Here is a 15,679-nt window from a genome sequence, read left to right on the forward strand (position 1 = left end):
TTGATAAAATTTGACAGTTTAATTTCGAAAATGGATCACTTCAAATGATTTGCCTCTAAAGTAGGTAGCGATCTATCTTACAATTTTCAAAACTTACAATATCTGTTCTTTCGTATATTGTATTTTTTGCGTTGAAAAATCATTTTAATCCCTTCAAAGGATCTATTTCCAAAGTTAAACTTTTATAATTTGCTAAAACTTTGTAATAATTCTCCTTTTCATGATCCTCCGTAAAAAACCATTTCTGAAATGGGAAGTAAGAGAGTTCATGGCTGGTCTAAATAAAAGCCTTACTAGTTGGCAAGGCTTTTTATTCCTTACAGGATTTTTTTAATAATATTTAACTGTAATTTACTATACCTTTTATTTTATTTTGTAAAATTTTGTAATATTCTTAATGCTTCCCTGTGTTCTTACGTACCTATATTATATTAATGTGTAATATTTAGGGGGGGGGGGGGGGTGGGTTGACAAGTATTATAGCCACAACGTGTGGCATTTATGTACATGAATTATAAATAAATAAAACGTCCTTAAACCTCCCTCGATCCCGATAAAACCCTTCTCAGTGTCCTCAGAGAACAGCAGCTCTTTAAGGAAAAACTATGAATATAACCCTTAAGGGCCGTCCATAAATTATGTGACGCACTTTTTCGGCATTTTTTGACCCCCGCCCCTCCCATCCCCTTACGTAACGCTTTTGTGACGTAAGTCCACTATCCTTTAACACGTAAAAAAAGGCGTAACGCTCTCCTCGCCCCCCTTCCCCTTAGTGCGTTACGTAATTCATGGGCAATCCCTTACGAACTTGACAGGCTCGAGTCATCCCCACGGCAAGTTCGCACATGCAAACATTGCAAAAAGTAGTTGCTCTAAAAGTAGTTTTTGGGGAGATTGTTACGCGGGTGTTTGGCTTGATAGTTGAGACCCCCGTGCGTCGATTTGGCGAAACGTGAGTGGGCAGCGTAATCAAAGCGCAAAAGCCTCCGGCGAGATTCCGTTATGCGTTCTCAATAAGCTCGCCTCCATGCTCGTCCCAATCGATGCAACCATCTCCCCGAATAAGGTCTCGGAAAATTGGACTTGGCGGTATTTTTATTATTTCGATGCACTCTCTTACGCTGGCCGGCTAAGGCACGGTGTCTAGAATTCTTAATTTTATCGTGCCCTGATCATTCCCTGATTTCCACGGGAAAATTCCCACTTGAAGACCGGACGTTACCTCTCATTTTCCGTTGTATTCTCTTGGGACAAACAGGATCTGTTTTCTAACTTTTGAACGAAACGACTCCTTTTTCATCTTTTATCTTGTTCTTTAAAGCCAGAGACAAGAGACCCTCCACTGGCCTCCTAGCGACAGGTGGAAGCTTTTACTTTCGGGGTTTCAACAATTCCTTATGGACAATTATTAGGGAGCAACAGTCATCACGCTAGTTTCGGCTGTTGACTTACCTACATGGTCGATGATGAGCTTCGGATGACGTCATGAGCCAAACAACTTTCCTAAACGTCGGCCATTTTCGGCATGTTTGCAAAACGAAACTGCCAACACGTTGTTCAACCATGTAGGTAAGTCAACAGTAGAATGCTGAAGTCCCGAAAGTAAAAGCTTCCACCATGGCCAAGATACTAGTGGAGGGTCTCTTGTCTCTGTTTAAAGCCGAGACAATTCGAACCTAACCAAAAAGGAAATAGGAGATCCCGGAACGGAAAGAGAATACATTTCCACATTTTAAACACCAATCGCGGACAACACAAGGGTCCTGATTTTCCCGGATTTTTTTAGATGCCTGACGAATCCCAACTTTCCCACGTTCTGAACACCATGTGCTTGGAAAGAACGTTATATATTGATATTCTGGCGTTGCCAAATTTCTTCCGATAAAATGTTCGTTTTTTGAGGAGATCACTGGAAAAAAAACACATTGGATCTAGAGTCCAGACTCTTGAAAACATTGATAAGAAAAACTACTCTTGATTCGATCGGATTTTTGCTTGTAGTAGGGCGGATAAGCATAACAATCGTGCATTTCTGGAAGAAAGCATGAAACTTTCAGGATATCATCTTTACCTATAGAAGGTTCAATTTCGCAAGTGAGCCCAAAATTCTGAGGCCATGGGGGCCGGGGGGGCAGGGGGCCCTGATTTCGCTATGTTTTGCCAAATTTTCGCGTTGGATCGTTGTGAGAACGCCGTTAACAATGTAAAATGTAATCAAAACTTGTGTAAACGTCATTAGTAGGTTCTCTCAAACAGTATCCTAAAATGCTATCACTGTCCGATCCCGGAGCACCCCTCAAAATGCCTAAAATTCAAAATGGCGCCCATAATAAGGCCTCCGGAATATCGGTATTTTCACTTGTGCATATCCTGTCATGTGAGGTATCAATTTCCATGTAATTTTGGTCGCAGATTTCATATTTGAAGTCAAAACAACCCCCCGATCAAAATTGGTGCCCCCAATCCAAGATGGCGTCCAGATTTGAAAGGCCGGAGGGTGCATTTTTTAATCTTTTATGCGATAAGGCAAGTGATATGTCATTTCCTATGTAATTTTGGTCGTAGATTTCATTATTGAAGTCAAAAAAGCCCTCCGGTCAAAATTGGTGCCCCAAATCCAAGATGGTGACCAAATTTTAAAGGCAGGAGGGTGCATTTTTTCAAATTTTTACGTGATAAGGCAAGTGATATGTCATTTCCTATGTAATTTTGGTCGTAGATTTCATTATTGAAGTCAAAAAAGCCCTCCGGTCAAAATTGGTGCCCGAAGTCTAAGATGTCGGCCAAATTTGAAAGGCAGGAGTGTGAATTTTTATTAGAAAAAAAATCACGTGAGATGACAAGTGAGGTATAAATTTATACGCATTTTTAGTCAACAAAACGAATCTAAATGAAATGTAAAACAAATCTTTTACACAAAAATGAAACGAGATGATTAAGAGGGTGATCAGTTTGGCCGTCCACGGTAGGAATGATGTTAACAGGAGCATCTACATATAATGAGCTATTTTATTCATTTTTAAGCCCATATGATTTCTCAATAAAGATAAGGACATTTCACGCTACGCACCTGTCGTACCCTCTCCAGTCAGTATATAGGAGAAAATCCTAATCAACACATGCTGATTCACATTCCCAGTCAGGCTCTTCAAGATCTTCCTCCTACGGTTCTGTAAGTTTTTACAGTTGGAGGGAGTCTTCAGAACTTCTGCATGAGTCTAAGAACGAACAGATTATTTTCTTGGAGGTACAGCATGGTGTCACTCCCTTTCTTACAATTACCTACACCGGATAATTTTAAGCGGGGATTCCGGGAGCTGGAGGCAAGTCACTTAAAATAGGATGAAGCTCCGTGTTTTTATTCATCCATCCCCAAAGAAAAGCATCCACATCACTTCATCCCATCCACAGTTAAGTATAAAAGTAGCTCCTAATTTAATGTTACCTACTTCATTGCTGATGATATCGAGGGTAATTTCTCTAATTGAATGAAGACTTTGAAAGCTGGAATTTTTTCCTTCGATATATGATGACGGAGGTCTTCGAAAGTCACATTTTTTTGGCTACCATAGAGGAGTAATATTTCGACGGTGAAACAGCAAAAGTGCGTATCTTGGTTGCAGGATTTCAAAATATTCGCTCCTATTTTATTTTTTGAAAGGGGACCAAACCAACATCATGGCTTGAAATTTTTACAGAATATTCCTCACATAGAGGGTGAAAACAAGCAAAGTTTTCAAGAAATGACGTTCAGTATTTTTTAATGAAGGAACTGAAGTATGACAAGAAATCTGCAACACCGCAAACCGAAATAGTATTAAAGCAGTTTCACCATCGATTTACTCTTTTCCAGCTCTTTATATCCGTTCATGGTTTTGATTAGGTTCCAAGAACCTTTCTTTAGATTCTTGCAGGTAAGGATCAGATAAAAGCGTACAGAATAAAGTTGCTGTTCCTATTTTATGGATGTGAGGGGTTGAATCGCAACCAGTAAACGCATGCAAGAACAGCGATCATCTCGGATTTTGCGCGTTTAACATCACTTTGAAAACGCAAAGAAACATTGGTGTCTGCTCATCAATTTGATGGAATATGGGTTTGTGCAATGGATTCGTAGGTAAGTATGCCTATGCTTCGATCGCACTCGATGGAGTAGAGACCCACCATCTGAAACCGACTGAAAGTTTTCTAAATTATTTTCGGTACTTATTAATTGTTCATCCTCTGAGTCAAGGGCATCTGAAATTGAGTTCAGAGTTTTTGTGCAGTAATCAGCAAGACACCGCACTATTAGTGGCTTACCATTTTTCACTTGTCAGCCATGATGGCAATCATCTTGATTATCTCGTTTCATTTTTGTGTAAAAGATTTGTTTTACATTTCATTTAGATTCGTTTTGTTGACTAAAAATGCGTATAAATTTATACCTCACTTGTCATCTCACGTGATTTTTTTTCTAATAAAAATTCACACTCCTGCCTTTCAAATTTGGCCGACATCTTAGACTTCGGGCACCAATTTTGACCGGAGGGCTTTTTTGACTTCAATAATGAAATCTACGACCAAAATTACATAGGAAATGACATATCACTTGCCTTATCACGTAAAAATTTGAAAAAATGCACCCTCCTGCCTTTAAAATTTGGTCACCATCTTGGATTTGGGGCACCAATTTTGACCGGAGGGCTTTTTTGACTTCAATAATGAAATCTACGACCAAAATTACATAGGAAATGACATATCACTTGCCTTATCGCATAAAAGATTAAAAAATGCACCCTCCGGCCTTTCAAATCTGGACGCCATCTTGGATTGGGGGCACCAATTTTGATCGGGGGGTTGTTTTGACTTCAAATATGAAATCTGCGACCAAAATTACATGGAAATTGATACCTCACATGACAGGATATGCACAAGTGAAAATACCGATATTCCGGAGGCCTTATTATGGGCGCCATTTTGAATTTTAGGCATTTTGAGGGGTGCTCCGGGATCGGACAGTGATAGCATTTTAGGATACTGTTTGAGAGAACCTACTAATGACGTTTACACAAGTTTTGATTACATTTTACATTGTTAACGGCGTTCTCACAACGATCCAACGCGAAAATTTGGCAAAACATAGCGAAATCAGGGCCCCCTGCCCCCCCGGCCCCCATGGCCTCAGAATTTTGGGCTCACTTGCGAAATTGAACCTTCTATAGGTAAAGATGATATCCTGAAAGTTTCATGCTTTCTTCCAGAAATGCACGATTCTGGGAACTTTTCCCCCTTATCCGCCCTACTATTGAATCAAAACGAAATCCGCTTAAATTAAGAGGCTTGATTCTTGATTTGAGCTAGATTCTGATTGAATCAAGAGTACTTTTCTTGTCGATGTTTTTAAGAGTCTGGACTCTAGATCCAATGTGCTTTTTTTCCAGTGATTGATGAACATTATTCCTCAAAATTTTCGGCTACTCTAGATTCAATTGCGAATAGAAATTTTTGAAAAGTTGATATAAAATTTACTCACAAGTTTTCGTTAAAATTCCTTTTATATCACAAAAATGTGGAAACGCCTGAAGGCTTCTACATCGTTCTTTCGCGGCACGGTGGTAAAGCCGCTTTAATTTTTAGCCAGTTCGATGAGAGACTGAGCCACCTGGAGTACGGTTTTAAAGTCTGGAGCTTTTTTTTTTTCAACGATTTTCAAGTCCGAAAAGTTAGATAATTAATGGTTGAAAACTCAAAACAAGTGTACAATCAGAAAACATTCAGTCTCCAATTACTGAAATCTCTTAACCCGAACCCTCATCGTTCATCCGTGGCCAGACATTAGATCGCCCCTGCAGAGAATCGGATACATTTTATGATACGACTATTCGAACGCCCAGGCGGCGATGTAGCCTACCCTCTCAATTTAAGGCGATTCTAATGTGTTAGAAATTCCAGTGGGTTGTATTTGGAATCTCCTGTCAATGTAACGCCGCAGAGGTTTTTCAACTTTTCTTCATTGATAAAGAAAATAAAAACTCACAATCTCCGACTAATTTTGCGCATCCCAGTCCATATTGAAGATAGGTTCCTCCGTTCAGTCACACTTACACGGTCAAGTTAATTTCGTATGCAGAACTGTAAGTGTTAAAATGCGTATCTGTCAAATAGTTTTGCTAGGAGTAAATGAGTAGTAGTAGTAGTAAAATAATTTTATTTTAAAGCGGTGCTTTAGCATCTAAGGCCATTTACACCTCTAAAGAGGGCAGTAACAGTAATAAATTTACATGGAAATATCAGTAAAAATACAAAAGGGTTGAGGGGAAAGGTTAAATTTTGAGATTAGTGGAGCGCATAAATTCAAAAAGTTTCACAGGATGAGTATTCAGAAGTAAATTTTTAAGAGAGGGTAAGGGGTAGGGGAAAAAAACGTTTTCGGATATCTTTATAAAGTGGGCAACTTATAAGAACGTGATCTACCGTTAAGGGGGAATTTGGACAAGAAGTGCAAGCAGGACGGTTTGATTGGGTCATCAAATAGCTATGGGAAAAATTTGTGTGACCAATTCTCAGTCTAGTTTGGACTACTTGTTGAAGTCGAGTCAAATGAAAGTTTTCGGATGAAGGTGAAGTAGGCAATGCAGGGGGGCATTTAGCATTGGTGAAATGCTGCCACTCAGTAACCCAATGGTGGAGAATTTTTCCTTTTATATCTAGAAACAGATCTTTAGAGGTAACCGATCCCTTCGAGAAGGGGCCAATTGAAAGGCTAGACTCCCTAGCTGCAGAATCTACTCGAACATTACCCGGAATATTAACGTGTCCTGGGCACCAACAAAACAGGATAGAGAAATTTTTAGATATAAGGGTGAAGACTAGATTCTGGATCTGGGTAAGGATTGGGTGAGGATTATTGGGGTTACCTAAAGCACTTAATACACTATATGAATCTGAACAAATAATTGATTGTTTACAATCTGTATTATGGACATAATTTAAGGCTTTGGAGATAGCTAGAGCCTCAGCTGTAAAAATAGATGTTACTGGTGATAATTTAAAAGAGTACATTTCGTTCAGATCGCAACTGAAAGCACATGCAGTAGAATTAACAGTCTTAGATCCATCTGTATAGAGTGGCTTATGCTCAGCATGAGAATCAATGACTGAGAAAAAGTTCTGTCTCATTTCAGCTTGAGATAAATTAGCTTTTGCAATAACCGGAACATTTAAAACATTTTCCGTAGGTAATGTCTGCCAAAAAGGGAAAATAGGTTTTTTAAATTTTAACACATCATTAAAATTAGTAAACCTGAAAACAGAAAGATACAATTGGTTTTTGAATGTAAGTAATTCTTTGAAGGTTTCAGGAAATGTATTAAACGATTTCATCTTAGCGAGGTGTTTTGCGAGCAGTAATTGTCTTCTATAATAGAGGGGAGGCTCACGAGCTTCTATACATAGACTAGATGATGGACTTGACTTAAAAGCACCTGTTGAAATTCGAATACCTGTATTATGAATGGCATCTAAAGTTTTGAGGGTAGAAGGGCTGGCAGTCCCATATATAAAACAGGCATAATCTAATTTTGATCTAATCAGAGATCGATAAAGATTGAGCATAGTGAATTTATCAGCGCCCCACGAGGTGTGTGATAAAAATTGTAGGATTCTTAGTCTAGACATACATTTATTTTTAAGGGAAATTATGTGCTCGGACCAATTTAACTTTCGGTCAAAAATCACGCCGAGAAAATTAACAGAGGGGTAAAACTGGATTTGTGCATCATTAAGGAATAATTTAAAACTAGGAATTCTATACCTTCTGGTAAAAATAATGCCCTTTGTTTTAATTGCTGAAAATTTGAAACCCGTAACTTCTGACCATTCTTCGAGGTTACGTAGAGTTTCATTTAGTTTTCTTTTGGCATATTTTTTACTATTTGTTGTTATATAAACACAAAAATCATCAACAAATAATGAAGCTTTAACATCTTTTGGTAAACATTTAACTATATCATCAATTGCAATCAAAAAAGGAGAACACTAAGAACACTTCCCTGAGCAACTCCATTATCTTGAGAGAAAAGGTCAGAAAATGTTTGATTAACCTTCACTCGGAAAGTTCGATTAGAAAGTAACTGTTGGACGAAATACGGAAGGTTTCCACGCAGGTTCCAACTAAATAGTTTTTCTAAAATTCTATGGCGCCATGTTGTATCATAGGCTTTTTCAATATCAAAAAAGAGAGCAACGGTGAACATTTTTTTCTTAAAGCCTCCTAAGATTTTTGTTTGAAGGTTAAGCAGGTGATCAATAGTAGACCGACGTTTTCTAGCACCACACTGAATATTTGTTAATAAATTATTAGAGTCTATAAACCACCAAAGGCGCGCAGCTACTAGCTGTTCATACACTTTACATAAGGAAGAGGTGAGAGAGATGGGTCGGAATCTGGATGGATCAAGTCTATTATTGTTATCTTTAGGAACAGGGATTATTACGGCTTCTCTCCATTCCTCAGGGAAAAAATTGGAGGACCAAAATAAATTGAACATATCTAAAAGAGTTGAAATCATGGAATCAGGGAGATTTTTTAACATTTCGTTATGGACCATATCAGGGCCGGGAGCTTTATTTTGTAATTTCTTAAGAACGGTTTTGAGTTCAGACATGGTGAATGCTACGTTATAGGATTCAGAATTATCAGAGTCAAAATTTATCTCTTGGGCTTCATTTTGCTCTTTTTTAAGTAAGAAATTGTCAGAATAATTCTCGTTACTGGAGTAATAATGAAAATTTTCAGCTAAAGAGTTTGCAATAGTTTTCTGGTCAGAGATAATCTGGTTATTTTTAATCAAATTTGGAATTGCTAGAGATTTATTTGTCCCTGAGAATAGTCGAATTGCATTCCACACTTCAGCGGGAGTTGTATTACAATTAAACCTATTAACAAAATTTTTCCAGGATGCAGCTTTGGCATCTTTAAGGACCCTTTTTGCCTGAGCACGACTTTTTTTAAATTTGATAAAATTTTCAATCGAAGGATCTTTTTTATATGCTCTGAAAGTTTTATTCCGATGAGAAATTGAAAGTTTGCAAGCTTCATTCCACCAGGGAACTGAAGAGCGTTTGGGTGAGATTTTGTTTCGAGGGATTGATTTTTCTGCAGCGTTAAGGATCTTAAACTTTACCTGTTCATATACCTCTGAAGGGCTACCAGCCAATTTCCCACTCGATTCACACATTTGTCTAAAGAGCGACCAATTAGCCTTGTTCAAGTTCCAAGTAAGAACATCGGAAGCAGCAGGTTTACTTTTTTTTGTTAAAGTCGTGACAAGAGGAAAATGATTACTTGAGCATAGATCTGCATGAACATACCACTTTAAACGGGGAAATATACCAGGAGAACAGACGGTAAGATCAATACTTGAAAAAGATTGATGAGTGAAGGAAAAATGAGTCGGATCATGTCCATTCAGAAGCATAAAATGGTCATTGTTTAATAGACTTTCGACAATACGTCCTCGACAATTTACTTTTGTTCCACCCCACAATGGATTATGGGCATTGAAGTCCCCACACAATATAAAAGGTTGGGGTAACTGAGAAACAATATTTTTCAAATCATGTTCAGAAATTTTTTGGTCAGGGGGTAAATACAAACTACAGATGGTTAAATTTAGATCATCAACTGTTAAGAGAATAGCAACTGATTGAAGATTAGTATTGAGTGTGACAGTTCGCGGAGAGTAACTTGTCTTTGCTAAAAGTGCTACACCACCACTAGCTGCAAGGCCTTCAGTGAAGTCCTTTCTAAAGATAGAATAATGTTTCAAAGAGGGGTTATTTTTTGCTTTAAACTTTGTTTCTTGTAAAGCAATTGCAAGGGGTTGAAATTTACAAATTATTTGTTTTAATTCTTCATGATGGGAATAATATCCATCAATGTTCCATTGAATTATTGGGCAATCCATATATGCATCTAAATTTTTGAAGAAATGGAGGATGATGAAGAGTTGTCACTATCATCAGATGAGTTAAGTTCGGTATCTAAAGTTCGCACCAGTCGATCTATTCTCGCTTTCACATTTTTGGAGGACAGCCTAGAACTTACTTGCTTTAAGAGGTCGGCTAACTCACTTGTATTACTTGTATGCGTTTGGATTATTTCAATGGGTTTCTTAGAATTTTTAGTTTCCGATAACATTGTTACGACTTCAGTTTCAGTGAAAGGAAAAACTTGTTCTTCAAGGGATATTTTAACAGCCTCTAAAATCTCATTTCACTCTTTTTTCAATTTTAAAGCTTTTTTCTTCTCTTTTTTCGAAGGCAGCTGATCATCAAGGGGGGAGGCTGCCGCAACACTTGTTTCAGCGGGTTCGATACACTTTGGAGAATCCTCAATTGATAGGGTATTCTTATCATGTAAGTCCTGAACATTTAAGGAGGAACTGACAGCTGCACCTGTCAAGGGGGACTCTGATTGACAGTTCTGGGCTGCAGGCAAGGGAGGGGTCAATTCAGCAAAGTCCATAACCTCTGAGTCATTCGGGGGAGGGACAGGGTTTGGTGCCTTAGGTTGATTACCCAACATTAAATCAGGCTTCGGAGGGGTTTTAGCTTTAATTAGTCTATCAGCAATTTTACTACTCTTCGCATTTTTCATATCACCCGAGTTTTGGACGCAATCATTGGTTTTGTGTTGAGTAGTCATGCAATTGAAACATCTATAATCTTCTATAGAAAGGAAAATTCGAACATCTTCCCCCTCATGAGGGATGAGGAAAGATTTAGGCAAAGTAGGAGAATCTGGTTTTTTTACCACATAGACTTCCCGTCGAAGGGATTTTATGTGAGCATATTTTGGGTTCTTTAATCCCGCGGACAAAGTCTGTACTGGAGAAACAATATTGACATATTCTGACAAACCCGATATAAGATACGTGTCTGAAATTTTGGGCAATACATTTGAAAGAACCAGACGAAAAGCCGGGTTAACAAGTCTTCTAATTAACAGGGATCCAACTTTTAAGCGCTCAGCCGATAGGCGGCGCTTTTTGATTTCGATTTGCCACTAGAGCTCTAGTATAGTAGGGCGCTCAAGCGATCAAATGGCGCACCAACTCATCGATGCACGAAACGCCATTTTTACTTTTTTTTTTTTTTGATTACCTCATTATGCCTCTGTGAATACGATTAAATGCAAATTAGCGTAAGAAATAAATAACAGTCCTAAAACTCTCTTTGCTATGCGGTTTATAGTTATCCTATAATTGCTTCTGAAAGTTCAAGATTCGCGTTCTGTTTTCCGAAAACTTTTCCACCGGTGATAACCTTATTCGGAGACCTTAGTAGAATTCGCCTACATCTAGGTTATGTGTCTTTGACCTAGGTACTGGAGAGTATTGCCATCCTTTTGCCCTTCTCTGATTGGTTCATGAGTTTTAGCGTCTTTGGCCCTCTTCTGGCTTAATAAGATCAATGTTCATTTTCTGTAGGTACATAGCCGCGATTCAGATTCAGATGACACTACTCTCCCGTATTTGCTTATCGCGTCTCGCTTACTCCTTTGTGTTTTCATATTTCGTCCATCTCCCTCCATCCATTATTAATTCCATAATCCATCCGCCTCGTTTAAGATTGTGTTGTGAAATTTAAGATTGTGAAATTGTTCTGCCCACCTCGTGAAGTTTGTGAAAGTTTCTGAAGTATAATGCTGTGAAATTATTTGACCAATTATCATGCTACCTCAGAGACTGTTTTAGTGTTTTTGGGTTAATTAAAGTATGTCAGGTAGGAGATCTGCCATTTGCGATACATGCAAAATGCTTCATTATACTAGTGTACCACAGTTGTTCTCAAGCACCAATTACAACACGGTTTGCATTTTTATGCTGAATAGCATAGATAAACGACTGGAGCATTTTGCGCAGCTCAAGCGCAGGGATTTGTAGTACCTTCGTAATTGTCACCACCTCATCGCTGCAAATTATGAAAAGGACCGCTCGAGTGTATCCTTGATCATAGAATATCTGTTATTCTCAAAGCGATGTCGTCATCACATCCCTGTCAGTTCACAACTTCTAATTATTGAGTTTAACTAGGTGTCAAAAAATCTGAGATATCTGAAGTAGCAGAAAATTGTGTACTTTCAAAGTCTAAGATTTTTTGCGGCACCGACAGTTTCATAAATCTTCCTTATAACACTCTACTCTGAAACCGCTACATTCTACCTCTCACATTGCTCCATAACAACGGTATGTGTTAGCCTCTTATTTGTACTAAAAATTCTAGGTTTCATGACTCATTTACTCATTCACTCTCTGGTGAATTTGGTTCCGTCAGATTCATTGCAAGACACCTTATGTGTTATCTCCGCAGACCAAACACAGGCATTTGAACGCTCAATGAGAGCAAAATTTCAACTGGCCTGTTGTCTACTTTTCAGTAAAGAAGGTAAATAACCTTCCTTAAGGACTCGCTTTGAGACGATAAAACAAGGTTTCTCCATTACTTACCGTAGGTAAGACGATAATAAGTGTTCCACCAGACTATGTAGGAGATGAGGTTGAAAGTTACATCACCTCCATGTGTGAGGAAGTTTTCTTACCTACAACCTGATTTTATGACTTAAAATAACAAAAGATACTGCTTTCGCCTGGCATTTTTTCATGCGTCGCATCGTCTAATAAACGGGGACCTACATTTACTTGATTCCATGAATAGGTAAAATGGCTCAGAGAGAATTTCGTCGAATGATCACTACGGCCATCTCTCATCCAGTTGGAGAACTTTTACTTACCTTTGATTAAAAAATTCATGAACCATAGAGTTTCTGGAAATTGAGTACACAATATTATTGTGAAAGATTTTTGAGGTTGAGTCTTTGTTTACATTCTCAAAGTATCAAAAGTTCTACAGTTTCATCGTGTTTCCTCCTAACTTTATCAGCTTATGAGCAATGGCTCCTAATTTACTCAACTCCTCAGCAGGCCAAAACTCTATACCTCTACAGATACATACAAGAATCATGCGTTTCAACGAAACCTCCGAGTCCTCTTATCATCACTCAGGAACCACCGATCTTTTCTGCAGGTGTCATGGACCATTCATGACAAATACTGTTGCAACCACCCTTATCCTAGGTACATATCTATGCATAGTAATTCTAGTGATCAGCTCCATACTCACAATGTAATTTCTGTAAAATACAGTTGGACGGTGGAATTACCAGACCCCGTATCTCGGTTTGCGACGTTGTAGACTTCCTTTCATACTTTCTTCTTTACACGGAAAACCAACCAACATCAATTTATAAAAACTTCTGCAATTTTTCTTCTCTGTGCAAAGAAAACTCTGTGAAAACCAAGGAGGAAAAATGATTTGTTCTCTGGTTCTCTGTCAAAAGAATAAAATGGGAGCGGAGATTTTTAAGCACCGCAAACGAGATACATGGTCTGCTAGTTTCACTGTTGACTTGTTACGATATACCTATACCTACAATATCCCTATAGATTACATTGAAGATATTACTGTCCCTGTAACAGTGACTGATTCGAATGTTATCACAGTAGAGGGTTTCAGATATGTGGGCCAGCATGGTTTATTAATTACACAGAACGTAAGTTACCTTCATAAATTAAGGCGTAGAGGCAACTTCTGCCTTTGGTTGGCCAGAAATTTCTGTAAACGCATTTAAATTCCTAAAATTTATGAGAAATTCCGAATCTACTAAATGAAAGCAAGGATTTCAGGAGAACATGATTAACAATTATTGCTGTCAGAAGGAAAACTGCGGAAGGAAAGTGGGAAAGATTTTTCACTAAGGCTCAACATAATATGAGGAGGAAAAAATGAATGTAATTTCCGTTTACCCTGGTTATAATTCTGGTATTGCAAGAATTCTCTTTCTCTATTTACGTAATTACGTATTAGATTATTGTATTGTATGAAATCCTGTTATCACGAAGACAGAGTATCATAGAGCATAAACAATAAACATGGGAAAGGTTGTGTCTGATCATGAGTCATTAGAAGGTTTTAGCGTAGTGTGCTGCAACCTAGCGGACACATGGTGCCTTCGATTCGCGAAAAGTTACCTTCAGTACTCACAATCAGTTGCAGTTGATTGATTTCGTTTATTGTCTCATCATTTACCTATTAATATTTATATTTCGTTCATTTATTTACCTATAATATTTTTTACGTGTCCAATTAGGGCATCATTAAAACAATTAATTTGGCCTCGTTAAGTGATACGTTCATCTTTGATACATTTTCTTCAAATGATCTAGAAAAGTTATTTTTTTGGAGCCGTAATAGTTTTCTCTGTTTTTATGAGAAATCGAGGATTTTTTATGTATTAATATTTCGGTACTTAAGTAATGGATCATTATTTTTCTTATGGATCTTGGATTTTTTTTCGGGGGGGGGGGAGGAAGCACAATTTTAGATGTTTTAATTATTGCAAATTTTAACATACTCAGTTAATAGGTAGTAAATTAAATCTGGGACTCATTAAAATTGCGCTCACCGCTGAGCGCTTCTCTAATACCCACGTATTAGAGCTTTCCCGCTTGTCGTATTTATTTCTTTAGTTTCGACGATCTTATCTACTAGAGCTAAAGATGAGAGGTAGAAACACATGCGATTATTTGAAATTTTTGCGGCATATAAAATGTCAGCTGGTGGAATAATTTTTGATATCTCATCGAGATAATCAACCAAAGTGAGTTCATTATGAGCGGGAATTATAATTGCGAGTTGTTTAGACGATTGGAGACTGGACGGTTGGTTTTGGGTAGAAGGGTTGAGAGGGTTTTCAGAGAAGGTACCTGAGGATTTTGGTTGGGTAGTGGAGGAGGAGGAGGAGGAGGAAGGGGAGCCACTCGAAGCTTCAGCATACGACATAGGTGCATCAACAGGAGTAGGGACATGGAGTTGAGAGGTTAGTCGTTGGTGGTGCTGCTTTTGAGGTAGTAAAGGAAAGGCAGTAGTGGAAGGCGCGATACGCGGAGGCTGATTTTCGGACGATGTCAGCTGAGTTGTAGGTCCCGTTTCACATTTTCGTTTGGACAGAGTTTCCTCTGATAAGGAGGTACTCTGTTCCGCTTGTTTCTGCTTTCTTTCGCGTTTCATTATTCGCGGACAACAATCAAACGCAAGAAGGATTGGCGGTAACTAAGGAAACGCACTGGAGATTTTGTAAAAAGTTTAATGTTAGTACATTTTTTTTAAGGTTATCAAACACTTAATTGCATTAATTATTTGACTTTAAAGGGTTCACGAGTCAAAGCGGAGCAATCCCTATTGAACTTTTAAAGTTGGAGTAACTTAACACAAATACCACTGCAAAACCGCACCCATTTTGATAAAGAAAATCAAAAAGGCCGGGAGCAAAAAAACCGCGACATGACTCGGTCAAGCGATCGAAGCGAATCCAGTAAATGAGACAATATAAACAGAGAGGGGAAACGGGAGAAGAATATGAGAAGAACAAAACAAAAGAGAGAAGAAACAAATGAAACCCGGAAAATAAAAAAAGAAGAGGAAAAAAGAGAAGAAATAGAGAAAGAAAAGAATAGAAAGACGGGAAAAATGAAAAAAACAAAAAGTAAACGAAGATAAAAAAAACCAAAAGAAAATAATTAGAAGCTAAATTTAAAAAAAAGGAACAATTCAAAAAAGAGCAAAAAAGAATAAA

Source organism: Bemisia tabaci, chromosome 4 (assembly GCF_918797505.1).
Source record: "Bemisia tabaci chromosome 4, PGI_BMITA_v3".
Classification (NCBI taxonomy): domain Eukaryota; kingdom Metazoa; phylum Arthropoda; class Insecta; order Hemiptera; family Aleyrodidae; genus Bemisia; species Bemisia tabaci.